At 44.2% G+C, this 19364-nt stretch overlaps 1 protein-coding gene across 3 annotated transcripts in view; it reads right to left on the bottom strand.

Annotated features, from left to right (window-relative positions):
- Positions 1–17699: 17699 nt before the first annotated feature.
- The window catches only part of LOC110495073 (interleukin-2 receptor subunit beta), a 51440-nt gene continuing 49775 nt past the window's right edge, over positions 17700–19364 (bottom strand). For 2 of the 3 annotated variants that reach the window (XR_005035441.1, XR_005035443.1), the window contains exon 11: positions 17700–19231. The gene's annotated coding sequence lies outside the window, so the exon portion shown is untranslated. The remainder of the gene's footprint in view (positions 19232–19364) is intronic. The other variant, XR_005035442.1, reaches the window with a different exon arrangement.

Below are 19364 nucleotides of genomic sequence, written 5' to 3'. Positions count from 1 at the left end.
ACTAACTATGGCATTACTCCAACTCTAGTGAGTCTGTCTGTCTGTCTGTCTGACCATCTCTCTCTCTCTCTCTCTCTCTCTCTCTCTCTCTCTCTCTCTCTCTCTCTCTCTCCCTCTCTCCCTCTCTCCCTCTCTCCCTCTCTCCCTCTCTCCCTCTCTCCCTCTCTCCCTCTCTCCCTCCCTCCCTCCCTCCCTCCCTCCCAATTTCAGTGTGTCAATCATAATCAAGATGATCATCCTACCAACGACCAGCGTCTCTCTGTGACACGTTCTAACACACTCAGGTTCTAGAAATATACACTTAGCCACACACTATACTATCACCTAAAGACGTTTCCAGAACCATGCTAATCATCTGAGACACTGTTGTCCTTTGACAGTCACTATTGCTATTATTGATATCTCTGTATATTATTTTCAGGGCCTGTATTCATAAAGCATTTCAGAGTAGAAGTACCGATCTAGGATCAGTTTAGCCTTTTAGATCATAATATATAAGATTACATGGACAAGGGGACCTGATCCCAGATCAATAAAGCATCTCAGAGTAGAAGTGCTGATCTAGGATCAGTTTTGCCTTTTAGATCAGATATATATATATATATATATATATACAGTAGTTCCGATAGCTGTACATGGGCAGTGTGCTGTTTGCTACCATTCTCTCATGTGTTTTTTTTTAGTAAAAGGTCACTGTGGTTAGAGAGACATGTTATGTTCAGTCTGAGGTGTGAAGTTTCCACTCCTTTAAAAAAAAAAACCCCACCTAAAAACAACCATCTAACAGGTATAAGATGTGTTGACTGGGTGAAGAAGAAGAAGGCTCATAATAATGCCTGGAATGGAGTTCAAGGAATCAGTGTGTTAGATGTGTTTGATACCCTTCCATTAATTCTGTTCCAGCCATTACTAGGAGTCCGTCCTCCAATTTAAAGTGCCACCAGCCACCACTGGTTTCTGTACATTGTTAGCTGTGAAGCCTTGTGATGTCGTGTTCACTGTCGTGTTCACTGTTCACTTTCCAGCCCTAACCTGGTAGCCTGGTCCCAGATCAAAGCTTTCCAGCCTTAACCTGGTAGCCTGGTCCCAGATTAAAGCTTTCCTGTCTTAACCTGGTAGCCTGGTCCCAGATCAGGGCTTTTCCTGTCTTAACCTGATATTCTGGTCCCAGATCAGGGCTTTTCCTGTCTTAACCTGGTAGCCTGGTCCCAGATCAAAGCTTTCCTGCCTTAACCTGATATCCTGGTCCCAGATCAGGGCTTTTCCTGTCTTAACCTGGTAGCCTGGTCCCAGATCAAAGCTTTCCTGCCTTAACCTGGTAGCCTGGTCCCAGATCAGGGCTTTTCCTGTCTTAACCTGGTAGCCTGGTCCCAGATCAAAGCTTTCCTGCCTTAACCTGATATCCTGGTCCCAGAGCAGGGCTTTTCCTGTCTTAACCTGGTAGCCTGGTCCCAGATCAGGGCTTTTCCTGTCTTAACCTGATATCCTGGTCCCAGATCAGGGCTTTTCCTGTCTTAACCTGATAGCCTGATCCCGGATCAGGGCATTCCTGCTATAACATGTTAGCCTGATCCCAGATCAGGGCTTTCCAGCCGTAACCTAAAAGCAGAGAACATACACACACACACATGCATTGCCCACGCAAGCTCGAACACAAGTGCAGTCTTCATGCAAGCTAACACACACACACATATTGTGCATGCACACACACACACACACACGGGCTACAGGTAAGAAAACCACAACGTCCTCGTTTCCCAGAATGTTTACAAGCTGTTTCCAATAACAAACAAACCTCAAACCACTAACACCCCCGTCCCCTGCTCCTCTCTTCTCTACCTCTCTTCTCATCCTCTCCCAAACTAAACCTCACACTAAAACCCCCTCCCTTCTTCTTCTTATGTACACCTCTCACCTCACCCTCCCTATCACTCTCTGACTTCCTTTCTACCAACGCTCACTCCCTGACTCTCCCCTCCTCCCCCTCCCTATCTTCTTTCTGACTTCCCCCTCCCTATCTTCTCTCTGATTCCCCCCTCCCTATCTTCTCTCTGATTCGCCCCTCCCTATCTTCTCTCTGACTCCCCTCTCCCTATCTTCTTTCTGACTCCGCCCTCCCTATCTTCTCTCTGACTCCCCTCTCCCTATCTTCTTTCTGACTCCGCCCTCCCTATCTTCTCTCTGACTCCCCCCTCCCTATCTTCTCTCTGATTCCCCCCTCCCTATCTTCTCTCTGATTCCCCCCTCCCTATCTTCTCTCTGATTCCCCCCTCCCTATCTTCTCTCTGACTCCCCTCTCCCTATCTTCTTTCTGACTCCGCCCTCCCTATCTTCTCTCTGACTCCCCCCTCCCTATCTTCTCTCTGACTCCCCCCTCCCTATCTTCTCTCTGACTCCCCCCTCCCTATCTTCTCTCTGACTCCCCCCTCCCTATCTTCTTTCTGACTCCCCCCTCCCTATCTTCTCTCTGACTCCCCCCTCCCTATCTTCTCTCTGACCTCCCCTCCCTATCTTCTCTCCGACTCCCCCCTCCCTATCTTCTCTCTGACTCCCCCCTCCCTATCTTCTCTCTGACACCCCCCTCCCTATCTTCTCTCTGATTCCCCCCTTCCTATCTTCTTTCTGACTCCCCCCTCCCTATCTTCTCTCTGACTTCTTTTCCACCAACGCTCACTCCCTGACTCTCCCCTCCCCCTCTTCTCTGACTTCCTTTCCACCAACGCTCACTCCCTGACTCTCCCCTCCTCCCCCTCACCCTCCCCATCTTCTCTCTGACTCTCCCCTCCTCCCCCTCACCCTCCCTATCTTCTCTCTGACGTCCTTTCCACCAACGCTCACTCCCTGACTCTCCCCTCCTCCCCCTCACCCTCCCCATCTTCTCTCTGACTCTCCCCTCCTCCCCATCTTCTCTCTGACTTCCTTTCCACCAACACTCTCTCCCCGCCTCCCCCTTCACCTCCCCCTCTTGTCTTTGACTTCCTCTGTACCTGTGGCTGGGTGTGTACATCCTGTCCTACTTAAACACTGGACCAAATCAACCCCTAGGCTACATTTTAACTGGCACCCTTATTCCCTATATAGTGCACTATATACCCTAGAGGCCCTGGTTAAAAGTAGTACACAATATAAGGAATAGGGTGCCATTAGGAACACACTCCAAAGCCCCTCCACAATGAGGACAACGGTCTCCAGTTCAACTCTACTGGAAGCCCACAAGGTGTGCAGGGTTTTGCTCCATTTCTATTTGAACATCCTGTCCTAGTAAACCCAGGCCCAGATCAGCTCCTAGTCCTCTACATAATAAAGCCATAATCAACCCATAGCCCACTCTATAATAAAGCCCTAATCAACCCATAGCCCACTCTATAATAAAGCCCTAATCAACCCATAGCCCATTCTATAATAAAGCCCTAATCAACCCATAGCCCACTCTATAATAAAGCCCTAATCAACCCATAGCTCACTCTATAATAAAGCCCTAATCAACCCATAGCCCACTCTATAATAAAGCCCTAATCAACACATAGCCCACTCTATAATGAAGCCCTAATCAACCCATAGCCCACTCTATAATAAAGCCCTAATCAACCCATAGCCCACTCTATAATAAAGCCCTAATCAACCCATAGCCCCCTCTATAATAAAGCCCTAATCAACCCATAGCCCACTCTATAATAAAGCCCTAATCAACCCATAGCCCACTCTATAATAAAGCCCTAATCAACCCATAGCCCACTCTATAATAAAGCCCTAATCAACCCATAGCCCACTCTATAATAAAGCCCTAATCAACCCATAGCCTACTCTATAATAAAGCCCTAATCAAAACCTAGCCCACTCCGTAATGAAGCCCTAATCAACCCCTAACACAATGAAGATTGAATCAGCTCCTAGCCCCCTCCATAATGAAGTCCTAGTCAGCTCCTAGCCCCCTCCATAATGAAGCCCTAATCAGCTCCTAGCCCCCTCCATAATGAAGCCATAATCAGCTCCTAACCCCCTCCATAATGAACATCTAATCAGCTCCTAGCCCCCTCCATAATGAAGCCCTAATCAGCTCCTAGCCCCCTCCATAATGAACATCTAATCAGCTCCTAGCCCCCTCCATAATGAAGCCCTAATCAGCTCCTAGCCCCTCCATAATGAACATCTAATCAGCTCCTAACCCCCTCCATAATGAAGCCCTAATCAGCTCCTAGCCCCCTCCATAATGAACATCTAATCAGCTCCTAGCCCCCTCCATAATGAAGCCCTAATCAGCTCCTAGCCCCTCCATAATGAACATCTAATCAGCTCCTAGCCCCCTACATAATGAAGCCCTAATTAGCTCCTAGCCCCCTCCATAATGAAACTTGAATCAGCTCCTAGCCCCCTCCATAATGAAGCCCTAATCAGCTCCTAGCCCCCTCCATAATGAAACCCTAATCAGCTCCTAGCCCCCTACATAATGTGAAGCCCTAATTAGCTCCTAGCCCCCTACATAATGAAGCCATATTCAGCCACTAGTCACCTACATAATGAAGCCCTAATCAGCTCCTAGCCCCCTACATAATGAAGCCCTAATTAGCTCCTAGCCCCCTCCATAATGAAAATTGAACCAGCTCCTAGCCCTCTCCATAATGAAGATTGAATCAGCTCCTAGCCCCCTCCATAATGAAGATTGAATCAGCTCCTAGCCCCCTCCATAATGAAGATTGAATCAACTCCTAGCCCCCTCCATAATGAAGCCCTAATCAGCTCCTAGCCCCCTCCATAATGAAGCCCTAATCAGCTCCTAGCCCCCTCCATAATGAAGCCCTAATCAGCTCCTAGCCCCCTCCATAATGAAGCCCTAATCAGCTCCTAGCCCCCTACATAATGTGAAGCCATAATTAGCTCCTAGCCCCCTACATAATGAAGCCATATTCAGCCACTAGTCACCTACATAATGAAGCCCTAATCAGCTCCTAGCCCCCTACATAATGAAGCCCTAATTAGCTCCTAGCCCCCTCCATAATGAAAATTGAACCAGCTCCTAGCCCTCTCCATAATGAAGATTGAATCAGCTCCTAGCCCCCTCCATAATGAAGTCCTAGTCAGCTCGTAGCCCCCTCCATAATGAAGCCCTAATCAGCTCCTAGCCCCCTCCATAATGAAGCCCTAATCAGCTCCTAGCCCCCTCCATAATGAAGCCCTAATCAGCTCCTAGCCCCCTCCATAATGAAACTTGAATCAGCTCCTAGCCCCCTCCATAATGAAGCCCTAATCAGCTCCTAGCCCCCTCCATAATGAAGCCCTAATCAGCTCCTAGCCCCCTACATAATGTGAAGCCCTAATTAGCTCCTAGCCCCCTCCATAATGAAAATTGAACCAGCTCCTAGCCCTCTCCATAATGAAGATTGAATCAGCTCCTAGCCCCCTCCATAATGAAGATTGAATCAGCTCCTAGCCCCCTCCATAATGAAGATTGAATCAACTCCTAGCCCTCGCCATAATGAAGTCCTTATCAGCTCCTAGCCCCCTCCATAATGAAGTCCTAATCAGCTCCTAGCCCCCTCCATAATGAAGCCCTAATCAGCTCCTAGCCCCCTCCATAAGAAATCCTAATCAGCTCCTAGCCCTCTCCATAATGAAGTCCTAGTCAGCTCCTAGCCCCCTCCATAATGAAGTCCTAGTCAGCTCCTAGCCCCCTCCATAATGAAGTCCTAATCAGCTCCTAGCCCCCTCCATAATGAAGCCATAATCAGCTCCTAGCCCCCTCCATAATGAACATCTAATCAGCTCCTAGCCCCCTCCATAATGAAGCCATAATCAGCTCCTAGCCCCCTCCACAATGAAGCTCTAATCAGCTCCTAGCCCCCTCCATAATGAAGATTGAATCAGCTCCTAGTCCCCTCCATAATGAAAATCTAATTAGCTCCTAGCCCCCTCCATAATGAAGATTGAATCAGCTCCTAGCCCCCTCTATAATGAAACTCTAATTAGCTCCTAGCCCCCTACACAAAGACTCCCTAATCAGCCCCTAACCTCTTCCACAATGAGGACAGTGGTCTTCAACCTTGATTCTAGAGATCTAAAGGGTGTGCAGGGTTTTGGTGCAGCCCAGCACTAACACAGAACAAAGCCTGGGCTTCTCTGGGCCCAGGATGGAAGAATCCTTTCCTAGCACATAGCCTAGACACATTTCATCAGCCCCAAGGGATGGGAGAGGTGTGTGCAATATTGTAACAGCTTCGTTCTCTGTGAGTCTCTCAAGTGATAATAGTCATCCTCATCATCATCATCATCATCACTACCGTGATCATGACCTTAACGGTGTAATACTGTGTCTTCCAAATGATCACACTCAGACCCACACATGGCCACACACACAGGCAGAGGAGCTTTTCTTAATTGAACAACACATGGAATCCATAACCAATACATCATAGATGTAGGATCTTCATTTGAGACAGTTTTCTATAGCAGGAAAATGATCCTGCAGCAACTGGAAATGTGAATTATTATGTGGATTATAGTTATAGTTATGTGGATTATGGATATTTGTTGTAGGGGCTGATATATTTTTCGATAGGGCAAATCAAGTCTGACATTTTCAATTGGAAATTACAAGCGTTAGAAGCCTTATTGAGCCTTGATTACACTACAAGTTTGGATTTTCTACTGTGCAGGAAAATTCTAAGCAACAAAAGAGTGATCAAATTAAGATCCTACATCTGTATATGAGTATTCAAAGAGACTCTTACCTTACTGTATAGTGGACCTTCTTGTAGTCTCAGAAACACCGGCTTCTCAATGCTCTACGGTTGAGTTACGTTTCACTCTGAACTGAAGGACAAGTGCTTAATGATGAATCAGTTTCTTGTCTCTCAGTTGGGTCACCACCAGATGATTCAAACCCATTAATGACGAGAAAAACATCTGCCTGCCTTCTCTGAAAAGTAAAGGAGTGAACAGAAAAGAGATTACTGACAGAAAAGGGATTTCTGTGGCTTCAGTTAGTTTCAACTGAAACCACACACACACACACACACACACACACACACACACACACACACACACACACACACACACACACACACACACACACACACACACGTCATCAACGCTGCTATCTGTACTTTTCAGAATCGGGGGTTAAATCAAAAATATTAAATTTTTCAGTTGTTCTTCTTTCGGTCTCTGTTCTTGTTCCCTTTTTGTAAAGAATATGACTCTGGTTACTGTGAAATGTTGAGATGATGCAAAGTGTCACATTAGAACATGTTCTGTTTTTATTCCTTTCTGGAAATAACAGGAGCAAAACCTTTGAAAGTGCCGTGTGGCGAGGGAGGTAGTGAAAGAGAGAGACAGAGACCAAATACGATGTGTTGCTGCCCTCAGCTGGACAAAGTGTGACTAGAGTATGGTCTTGGTGTAACAAGCAGTTGATTTTCACAGCCGCTTTTCACCTCCACAAGCAGCTACGAAAGGAGACTATTTAGCATGTACTGAACAGTCTTCTTTCAACCGTGTCCAGGTGCTTTATTCATATAGAAAAAGGATAAAGAGGTATAATAGTTATTAGATACAAACAAAAACTCAGCCATGTTCTTAACCAATTAAAGATCACTGATTACAATACACACCATCAGGAAGAGGTTTTTAGGGGTGGGGGTATTTTCCTCCCTGTTCTGCTGACTAGTATTTTTCTCTGCTCATAAAGGACTAAGGCACTAATTTGGTGGTAAAAAAAACTAATAATCCTAAATGTTTTATTTTTACGAGTATTATTTTTTAAAATGTGATTCATCAGGGGGCGCTGAAGCACACCCAGCATCCTTACTTCCTGCTGCTATGCATACCATGAGTTTATTCCACATGAAGTACATTCCTATCACTACGGAATGTCTTCCGGTTTAAAGTGTGTGTGTGTGTGTGTGTGTGTGTTTCCGTGTGTGTCTGTGTGACCGGTGGGTGGGTCCACTCGGCCATCCTGTATCTCTGCTGAACAGTGGGTGGGTCTGGTCCAAACGTAGAGACAGATAACAGACTGAACCCGTTCATCTGATGATCATAAACACACAGACACACAGATTCAACAAAGAAATGAGGATGAGTCAACTATTATTTCACAAGGATATGATTTTCCTTGGAGAACTCTGAATGCAGACATGGAAGAACTTCCTGAAATGACTATGTCCATTTACAGGACAAGTTTCGTAGGTGGGAACAGGAGCACAAACTGGTCAAACTGTAACGTTACACTTACTAAAATACACTATTTACAGTTTAAATTCAGCTATTTTAGTGATGCCTATTGCTGACAGGTATATAAAATCGAGCACACAGACATGCAATCTCCATGCCCAGGATTTTGGAATGAGATGTTTGAATGATAAGGCTAATGACTAACTGATGTGAATTCAAACTCCAACTGATCATCACCAACCCCCTCTAGTCCAAACAGTACCCCCCAGACACTGACCTAAAGACAGTTTCTAACTATTGTCCAATCACTCTGTCTCATCCAAACAAACACTATTCTTTTAGTCAGTTAAGAACAAATTCTTATTTTCAATGACGGCCTAGTGCCTGTTCAGAACGACAGATTTGTACCTTGTCAGCTTGGGGATTTGAACTTACAACCTTTCGGTTACTAGTCCAACGCTCTAACCACTAGGCTACCCTGCCTCCCCAATGTTGGAGCTTCCTTTAGTTCAGCAGGTACCTCTACATTGATGTAGATACAGTATCTATGTTGGCCTGAATCTGGATCTGGTTTCACCAACCCAAACACTTCAGTGGAGTTGAAGTAGTGAGATATTGTAGATCTGAGCCATTCACTCTCCTTCAAACCTGAGACAGACAGAGTAAAAAGAGAGATAGGGGGGGGCGGCAGAGAGAGAGGAAGGGGGGAGTGGGAGAGAGAGAGAGACACATGTATATTCTGTAGTTTGATTGTCAGTATTTAAATTGTAAAGAAAAAACAATACGACAATACAGCAAAACAACAAAACAATACAGAGACTGCAATGCATGTGTGTGTGTGTGTGTGTGTGTGTGTGTGTGTGTGTGCGCACAACTAGCTCTCACAGTCTCACGTCAGAATTAGACGTTCATGCATTTTTCTTGAATGTCAAATTTCAAAGTGTTTAAGGTTAAGGCTAGGCATTAACTCCGTAATGGTTATGGGTTGGGTAAAGGGTTGGGATAGGCGTAAAACAAAAATAGGCTCCAGTACCCACATCCTGTACCCTGGTGGGAGGGGGAGAGACTTACAGGCATGTTACATATCAGATAGCCAATCGTAGCTTGTGTGTGTGTGTGTGTGTGTGTGTGTGTGTGTGAGTGGTCTGGGCTGCTCGCAAGCGTGTCTGTGTCCCACATTATTATTCCACAATCCCCTGCTCACCCAGGAAGTACCAGACCAGAGTGCTTCCTCCAGCAAGGATGATGATGGTGACGATAGTGAGGCTAGGAGTGGTGAGGCTAGGAGTGGTGAGGCTAGGAGTGGTGAGGCTAGGAGTGGTGAGGCTAGGAGTGGTGAGGCTAGGAGTGGTGAGTCTAGGAGTGGTGAGGCTAGGGGTGGTGAGGCTAGGGGTGGTGAGGCTAGGGGTGGTGAGTCTAGGAGTGGTGAGGCTAGGGGTGGTGAGGCTAGGGGTGGTGAGGCTAGGATTGGTGAGGCTAGGGGTGGTGAGGCTAGGAGTGGTGAGGCTAGGGGTGGTGAGGCTAGGAGTGGTGAGGCTAGGAGTGGTGAGGCTAGGGGTGATGAGGCTAGGGGTGGTGAGGCTAGGAGTGGTGAGGCTAGGGGTGGTGAGGCTAGGAGTGGTGAGGCTAGGAGTGGTGAGGCTAGGGGTGGTGAGGCTAGGAGTGGTGAGGCTAGGAGTGGTGAGGCTAGGAGTGGTGAGGCTAGGAGTGGTGAGGCTAGGGGTGGTGAGGCTAGGAGTGGTGAGGCTAGGAGACACCTATAGGGTCATCTAGAAGTTTTAGAGGACGTCACAGAGGTCTCGTTACCAGCCTGAAAGGAACATCAACAACACTAACACCACCACACAACCCCCCACACACACAAAATGCTCCCTAACTGTAAACAACATCAACAACAACACCACCACACAACCCCCCCCCCACACACAATGCTCCCTAACTGTAAACAACATCAACAACAACACCACCACACAACCCCCCACACACACAATGCTCCCTAACTGTAAACAACATCAACAACAACAACACCACCACCACACAACCCCCACACACACAATGCTCCCTAACTGTAAACAACATCAACAACAACACCACCACACAACCCCCCACACACACAATGCTCCCTAACTGTAAAGAACATCAACAACAACAACCTCACCACCACCACACAACCCCCCACACACACAATGCTCCCTAACTGTAAAGAACATCAACAACAACAACACCACACAACCCCCCCCCCCCCCCCCCACACACACACACACAATGCTCCCTAACTGTAAAGAACATCAACACCACTACACAAACCCACACACAATGCTCCCTAACTGTAAAGAACATCATCAACAACAACAACACCACACAAACCCCCCCCCACACACAATGCTCCCTAACTGTAAAGAACATAAACAACAACAACACCACCACCACCACACAAACCCCTCACACACACAATGCTCCCTAACTGTAAAGAACATCATCAACAACAACACCACACAAACCCCCACACACACACAATGCTCCCTAACTGTAAAGAACATCAACACCACTACACAAACCCACACACAATGCTCCCTAACAGCTGGCATCAGAGTTTAGAGTTCTACATGAGTAGGATTCTGCACACAGACACAGGTATTCTTTCATCCTAATGGTGATGATTGGGGTAGAGTATGCAAATCTGACTCTAGATCTGTTCTTATGGACAAGGCTTCTGTTTCTGATCTAATCAAGCATTAGGCTACACGATAACTGAAATACTCGAATGTTTCTAGGGAGCTATTATAAATGAGAAAATATTTGTTATTTACTTTATATGGTAGCTAAATCATGTGCCTATTGCCAATCACTACTTCTGCTGACCCATTCTAATGGCAGGTCCACAAGAGCGCGACTTTTTGAAGCCTTGCCCGAGGGCGATCAAACTTCACAAAACCGTTGTTCCGCGCGAGACATTCTTCGTCAAAAAAATACCGGTGGCGTATAGTTGGAGCGCTTAATTTCTACATGTGTCTTGGTTGAACCCCCGTCCAGGGTCAGACATGTCGGTAACGACCACTAGAACGGCAGGAGGAAACAACTCTACCTTTTATTCTTTAAATCCAAAGGTAGGCTAGAGCCCTCGGTCAATATTTCCTAAAGCGCATTGTACCTTCCGAATTCCCATTGGACCAGATAAGCTAGTAGCCTAAACTTGAACCAATAATAACAACAGCCTAAAAGCTCAACTGAATTTATCCTGCACGTAAAAAGTAATTGATTGCGAGACATTTGTTGTCTCTGTCTGGTAACTGTCAAAGCATTAAACATTTAAGATTAGTTCCGTTCTCGTTATTGTAATTATTTCGCCTCTATGGCCTATTTATTGCCTTACCTTCCTACTCTTCTACATTTGCACACACTGTGCATAGATTTTTCTATTGTGTTATTGACTGTATATTTGTTTATGTGTAACTCTGGGTTGTTGTTTTTGTCGCACTGCTTTACTTTATCTTGGCCAGGTCGCAGTTGTAAGTGAGAACTTGTTATCTACTGGCCTACCTGGTTAAATAAAGGTGAAATTAAACAATAAAAAAATGTTAAAAAGCCATCGCCTGTAGCACCGTACATCCTCTCGGGGCATGTAACAAGTAGGTTCTATTGACATCAGCAGTCGACGCCTAACAACAGCAGCACCTGCACCATCATCCGGGCAGCCCGGCCCCGCATCCAACAGAGTCTGTGCTATCTGGTATTGTTGGGACGGCTCTACCCCATTGAAGTCGAAAATCAAATGAGTTAAAGTAAGGGTTAGTGTTAGGGTTTAGGGTATGGACGTCCTAAGGATCCCGGATAACCCTGACCTAATGGTACATTTCAATGTGTCCAAAGGAAGTGTTTGTAGAATTTGTAACGCACACACACAGAGAGAGACAGTTGATTCTTTATTAATTGGCTGAAATATTCTTTTTTTTTTTGTTAAACAACTTTCAGCTATGTTAAACAATACATCCCTTTACCAATGACTATCAATAAGATTGTAATGAAAATTAAGCTGCCTTATAAAAATGCATTTAAAAAAAACTTACAATAATGACAATTTGCAAAATCCCAAACTATTTCATCTGCAACATTTTTAATATAATTTTTTATATAATATTTAAAACATACAATATACTGGCAGTGAAGCCGCTCAACAACTACATCACATTAGTCATCTAACAGACATCCAGAGAGACACACAGAAGCAACCAGGGTCAACGCCCTGCTCAAGGGCACGTCGACAGATCTCCCACAAGGTCAAAAACATGGCCCCGAACCAGCGATCCATCAGCCCCCGGGCCCAAGCTCCCAACCACCAGCCATCCGTGACCCCCCCCCCCCCCCCCCCCCCCCCCCCCCTCATTCCCCACCCCAAAGCCCCCAATGTACCAACAACCAACAAAATGAACAAAAGACAAAACAAGACAAAGGAAAACAGAAAACAACAATGCAAAAAACAAAAGACATCAAGGACAACTAAAATCATAAGAGCGAGGTCAACTGAATATGTTTGGATATGTTTGAGTGCACGTTGAGTTTACGTATGGCACTATTTCCATGTGTGTGTCCGTGTATATGCCTGTGTACAAACACCTGCACAGCATCAGCCTCAGGCAAACTGGCATTAGCTGTAACAACACTGTTAGCTGTAACAACACCGTTAGCTGTAACAACACTGTTAGCTGTAACAACACTGTTAGCTGTAACAACACCGTTATCTGTAACAACACCGTTAGCTGTAACAACACCGTTAGCTGTAACAACACCGTTAGCTGTAACAACACCGTTAGCTGTAACAACACCGTTAGCTGTAACAACACTGTTAGCTGTAACAACACTGTTAGCTGTAACAACACTGTTAGCTGCAACAACACTGTTAGCTGCAACAACACTGTTAGCTGCAACAACACTGTTAGCTGCAACAACACTGTTAACTGCAACAACACCGTTAGCTGCAACAACACCGTTAGCTGCAACAACACCGTTAGCTGTAACAACACCGTTAGCTGCAACAACACCGTTAGCTGCAACAACACCGTTAGCTGTAACAACACCGTTAGCTGTAACAACACCGTTAGCTGTAACAACACTGTTAGCTGTAACAACACCGTTATCTGTAACAACACCGTTAGCTGTAACAACACCGTTAGCTGTAACAACACCGTTAGCTGTAACAACACCGTTAGCTGTAACAACACCGTTAGCTGTAACAACACCGTTAGCTGTAACAACACCGTTAGCTGTAACAACACTGTTAGCTGCAACAACACTGTTAGCTGCAACAACACTGTTAGCTGCAACAACACTGTTAGCTGCAACAACACTGTTAGCTGCAACAACACTGTTAACTGCAACAACACCGTTAGCTGCAACAACACCGTTAGCTGCAACAACACCGTTAGCTGTAACAACACCGTTAGCTGCAACAACACCGTTAGCTGCAACAACACCGTTAGCTGTAACAACACCGTTAGCTGTAACAACACCGTTAGCTGTAACAACACCGTTAGCTGTAACAACACCGTTAGCTGTAACAACACCGTTAGCTGTAACAACACCGTTAGCTGTAACAACACTGTTAGCTGTAACAACACTGTTAGCTGTAACAACACCGTTAGCTGTAACAACACCGTTAGCTGTAACAACACCGTTAGCTGTAACAACACCGTTAGCTGTAACAACACTGTTAGCTGTAACAACACTGTTAGCTGTAACAACACTCTTAGCTGTTAGCTGTAACAACACTGTTAGCTGTAACAACACTGTTAGCTGTAACAACACTCTTAGCTGTTAGCTGTAACAACACCGTTAGCTGTAACAACACCGTTAGCTGTAACAACACTGTTAGCTGTAACAACACTGTTAGCTGTAACAACACCCTTAGCTGTAACAACACTGTTAGCTGTAACAACACTGTTAGCTGTAACAACACCGTTAGCTGTAACAACACCGTTATCTGTAACAACACTGTTAGCTGTAACAACACTGTTAGCTGTAACAACACTGTTAGCTGTAACAACACCGTTAGCTGTAACAACACCGTTAGCTGTAACAACACCGTTAGCTGTAACAACACCGTTAGCTGTAACAACACTGTTAGCTGTAACAACACTCTTAGCTGTTAGCTGTAACAACACTGTTAGCTGTAACAACACTGTTAGCTGTAACAACACTTTTAGCTGTAACAACACTGCCCCTCAGTGTTTGTTTAGTTTTATTTGGACTTTATTTGTTTTACTTTGATCTTTGACCATCATTCTATCCCCCACCAAACGACTCCAATCCCACTTGTCTCCAATTCCACATCCCAACCCTCAGCTTCCCTCAGCCCACCCCATCACTGCTGGCCACCCTCTTCAGCTTTCTATGCACCATATATCTTCCAACTATGCTGTGATGTTTAACATACAACAGTGTTATTTAAATATACAAAAATAATATCATTTTTCAAAAGAGACATTACATTCAAGATGGCCATGTTATACACAACATAATAATACATTCTTCATTTCTACTGAGAGATTTATCAGTATCAGATCAGTATTTACTGTGAGCACAATCATAGTATCATATTGATATCAATAATAGATGTGGTACTGTCATGAGATAGAAAAGTGTTTAGAAGTGGTATGAAAAAAACAACAAGGCCCGGGGGGGTGTGGTATGTACCAATATACCACAGCTAAGGGCTGTTCTTAGGCACGATGCAACGTGGAGTAAATTAGCCAAGGTGCCTTATTGTTATTATAAACTGGTTACCAAAGTCATTAGAGCAGTAAAAATAAATGTTTTGTCATATCCGTGGTATACGGTCTGATATACCATGTATTTCAGCCAATCAGCATTCAGAGCTCGGACCACCCAGTTTATAAAAGCTTATAGACAATTTTCTGAGTATTCAACAGAAAATATATGACTTGAGTGGTAAACTCAACTGCTATTTCTTCTTTGTTTTTTAAACGAACAAAGTAGCCTACAAGACAAAACACTGTTTATGACTAACACAAAGCAATCAATACCAACTGTCTTTATCCTCCCGTTACCATCCTATAGAACCACATTAACTGTCTCTATCCTCCTGTTACCATCCTATAGAACCACATTAACTGTCTCTATCCTCCTGTTACCATCCTATAGAACCACATTAACTGTCTCTATCCACCTGTTACCATCCTATAGAACCACATTAACTGTCTCTATCCACCTGTTACCATCCTATAGAACCACATTAACTGTCTCTATCCTCCTGTTACCATCCTATAGAACCACATTAACTGTCTCTATCCTCCTGTTACCATCCTATAGAACCACATTAACTGTCTCTATCCTCCTGTTACCATCCTATAGAACCACATTAACTGTCTCTATCCACCTGTTACCATCCTATAGAACCACATTAACTGTCTCTATCCACCTGTTACCATCCTATGGAACTGATGATATGAATGTGTATCTATATAATGTACAGCAGGGCTATTCAACTATCTTCTTACAGAGGCCAGATGAAAAAAGGTTTAATTGCAGGACATTTTCCACATGTGATTATTCTTCGAAGAACTGTATAAAACAAGTGACCCACAACCACCAATAAAGCAGTTAAATAATTATTAAAAGCTTCTTAAAAGTAATTAGGTCATTTTAAAAGCATCTGAAAACTAAGCATCTCAGTAAATAAGACAAAGATATGTCAAATCAGATCATGTCAAATTCCAGTCTGAAGGAAGGATGTTTTGAATGAATTTCCCTCAGTCATTAGGTGTGTTGTTTGTCTCTCACTTCTAACGAGTCTTTGTGAGCATCAGAGAGGACAACAGAAGGCATGTATGTGTTCCTTAGAGGTGTAGCTTTCATCATATTTTGAAGCTTAAACTGTTCAAACTCTACTGCCAAATCCATATGAAGAAAACCCATTGACATTCTACATAGGCACCAGACTATAGACAACCACCATAGGGCTTGTCATTTTGGCACTGAACGGCGGGGCGGATATTGGTGGAATTTTTTTTTTTTTTACAGAACTTTTATTAATGTTCAGGGTTTAAATTCCTAAACGGGCCGGATCTGGCGCGTTAGTTGAATAGCCCTGATGTACAGTATCTACTGGAAAAGCATATCTATGAACCTATCTAAAACATTCCCATACCTCAACCACATCCCATTAAAAGGGAAATCTGGGATTCAAACAGCAAAAAAATGAATGTACCAATCCCCAGATTTCCCCTTTTTTCTCTATCCACCTGGAAGCACTGTATCCCTCCCAATGACGTATATAAACCCTGGATTGCTGATGCTACTGTATGTTACTGTCGGCCATATTGGCACTCCTCAGAAAAGCAGTCCTCCATAGACTACGAGTATGAGTCATAATACAGATAAAATTTAGCAGTCAAACAGGGAAATGGTTTCATTTTTCCCACAGGGGATTTTAGAAACACTTCAAATAAGGGCTGTGTTTCCTGTAGTCTTACCCTGATTTAATGTTTTGATAATCCTGTAAATCTCTCTCGGACAAGGTGACTTTTATCAATGTATTCGCCTGTATTTACACCCCCCAAAATGTGATGCTAATTAGCTGCTAATGTGGCTATCATAAAGAACTACAAATACCATGAGGGAAAGGGAATAATAAAAAAATAAATGTTTTTTAAAATGTAACCTTTATTTAACTAAGCAAGTCGGTTAAGAACAAATTCTTATTGACAATGACGGCCTACCGGGGAACAGAGGCTCTAACCACTAGACTACCTGCTGCCCCAAATCTCTGGATTAAGTGTCTAATGTTAGCTAAATGGAGTAATGAATGAATTGGCAGAATCTTTTTAAATGTACAATTCTGGAAACTGTCTTGTGCAAGTTTTAAATTGACACAATACCTGCTAGCAAAAGGTGTCAGCGATGACACCAGAGATGATGTGCAGGACTTGCATGATGTCTATGTTGATGCAAATTAGTATTTTCGAATCGGAGAGTAAATAGAACCGAATATACAGCACCAGTCAAAAGTTTGGACACACCTACTCATTCAAGGGTTTTTCTTTATTTTTACTCTTTTCTACTTTGTAGGATAATAGTGAAGACACCAACACTATGAAATAACACATATGGAATTAAAGTATATTTTTATATTTGAGATTCTTCAAAGTAGCTACCCTTTGCCTTGACAGCTTTGCACACTCTTGGCATTCTCTCAACCAGCTTCATGAGGTAGTCACCTGGAATGAATTTCAATTAACAGGTGTGCCTTTTTAAAAGTTCACTTGTGTCAATTATTTCCCTTCTTAATGCATTCGAGCCAATCAATTGTGTTGTGACAAGGTAGGGTGGTGTACAGAAGATAGCCCTATTTGGTAAAAGACCAAGTCCATATTATGTCAAGAACAGCTCAAATAAGCAAAGCGAACAACAGTACATCATTAATTTAAGACAAGGTCAGTCAATACGGAAAATTTCAATAACTTTGAAAGTTCTTCAAGTGCAGTCGCAAAAACCATCAAGCGCTATGATGAAACTGGCTCTCATGAGGACCCCCACAGGAAAGGAAGACCCAGAGTTACCTCTGCTGCAGAGGATAAGTTCATTACAGTTACCACCTCAGAAATTGCAGCCCAATTAAATGCTTCACAGAGTTTAAATAACAGACACATCTCAACATCACCAGTTCAGAGGAGACGGTGTGAATCATGGCTGAATTGCTGCAAAGAAACCACTATTAAAGGACACCAATAATAAGAAGAGACTTGCTTGGGACAAGATACACAAGCAATGGAAATTAGAAAGGTGGAAATCTGTCCCTTGGTCTGATGAGTCGAAATTTTAGATTTCTGGTTCCAACCGCCATGTCTTTGTGAGATGCAGAGTAGGTGAACAGATTATCTGCATGTGTCTCTGCACCTCCAAGCTGTGATGATCTCTGCACCTCCAAGCTGTGATGATCTCTGCACCTCCAAGCTGTGATGATCTCTGCACCTCCAAGCTGTGATGATCTCTGCACCTCCAAGCTGTGATGATCTCTGCACCTCCAAGCTGTGATGATCTCTGCACCTCCAAGCTGTGATGATCTCTGCACCTCCAAGCTGTGATGATCTCTGCACCTCCAAGCTGTGATGATCTCTGCACCTCCAAGCTATGATGATCTCTGCACCTCCAAGCTATGATGATCTCTGCACCTCCAAGCTGTGATGATCTCTGCACCTCCAAGCTGTGATGATATCTGCACCTCCAAGCTGTGATGATCTATGCACCTCCAAGCTGTGATGATCTCTGCACCTCCAAACTGTGATAATCTCTGCACTTCAAAACTGTGATAATCTCTGCACCTCCAAACTGTGATAATCTCTGCACCTCCAAACTGTGATAATCTATGCACCTCCAAACTGTGATAATCTCTGCACCTCCAAACTGTGATAATCTCTGCACCTCCAAACTGTGATAATCTCTGCACCTCCAAACTGTGATAATCTCTGCACCTCCAAACTGTGATAATCTATGCACCTCCAAACTGTGATAATCTCTGCACCTCCAAACTGTGATAATCTCTGCACCTCCAAGCTGTGATAATCTCTGCACCTCCAAACTGTGATAATCTATGCACCTCCAAACTGTGATAATCTCTGCACCTCCAAACTGTGATAATCTCTGCACCTCCAAACTGTGATAATCTCTGCACCTCCAAACTGTGATAATCTCTGCACCTCCAAACTGTGATAATCTCTGCACCTCCAAACTGTGATAATCTATGCACCTCCAAACTGTGATAATCTCTGCACCTCCAAGCTGTGATAATCTCTGCACCTCCAAACTGTGATAATCTATGCACCTCCAAACTGTGATAATCTATGCACCTCCAAACTGTGATAATCTCTGCACCTCCAAGCTGTGATAATCTATGCACCTCCAAACTGTGATAATCTATGCACCTCCAAACTGTGATAATCTCTGCACCTCCAAACTGTGATAATCTATGCACCTCCAAACTGTGATAATCTATGCACCTCCAAACTGTGATAATCTCTGCACCTCCAAGCTGTGATAATCTCTGCACCTCCAAACTGTGAGTGCTGCATCAAATGACCTGGATTCCACAATTACCCGACCTCAACCCAATTGAGAGGGTTTGGGATGAGTTGGACCACAGCCAACAAGTGCTCATCATATGTGGAAACTCCTTCAAGACA

The sequence above is a fragment of the Oncorhynchus mykiss genome, chromosome 13 (assembly GCF_013265735.2).
Source record: "Oncorhynchus mykiss isolate Arlee chromosome 13, USDA_OmykA_1.1, whole genome shotgun sequence".
NCBI classification, from domain to species: domain Eukaryota; kingdom Metazoa; phylum Chordata; class Actinopteri; order Salmoniformes; family Salmonidae; genus Oncorhynchus; species Oncorhynchus mykiss.
The sequence above is the reverse complement of the archived record's forward strand: the minus strand, read 5'-3'. Positions and strand labels throughout refer to the sequence as shown.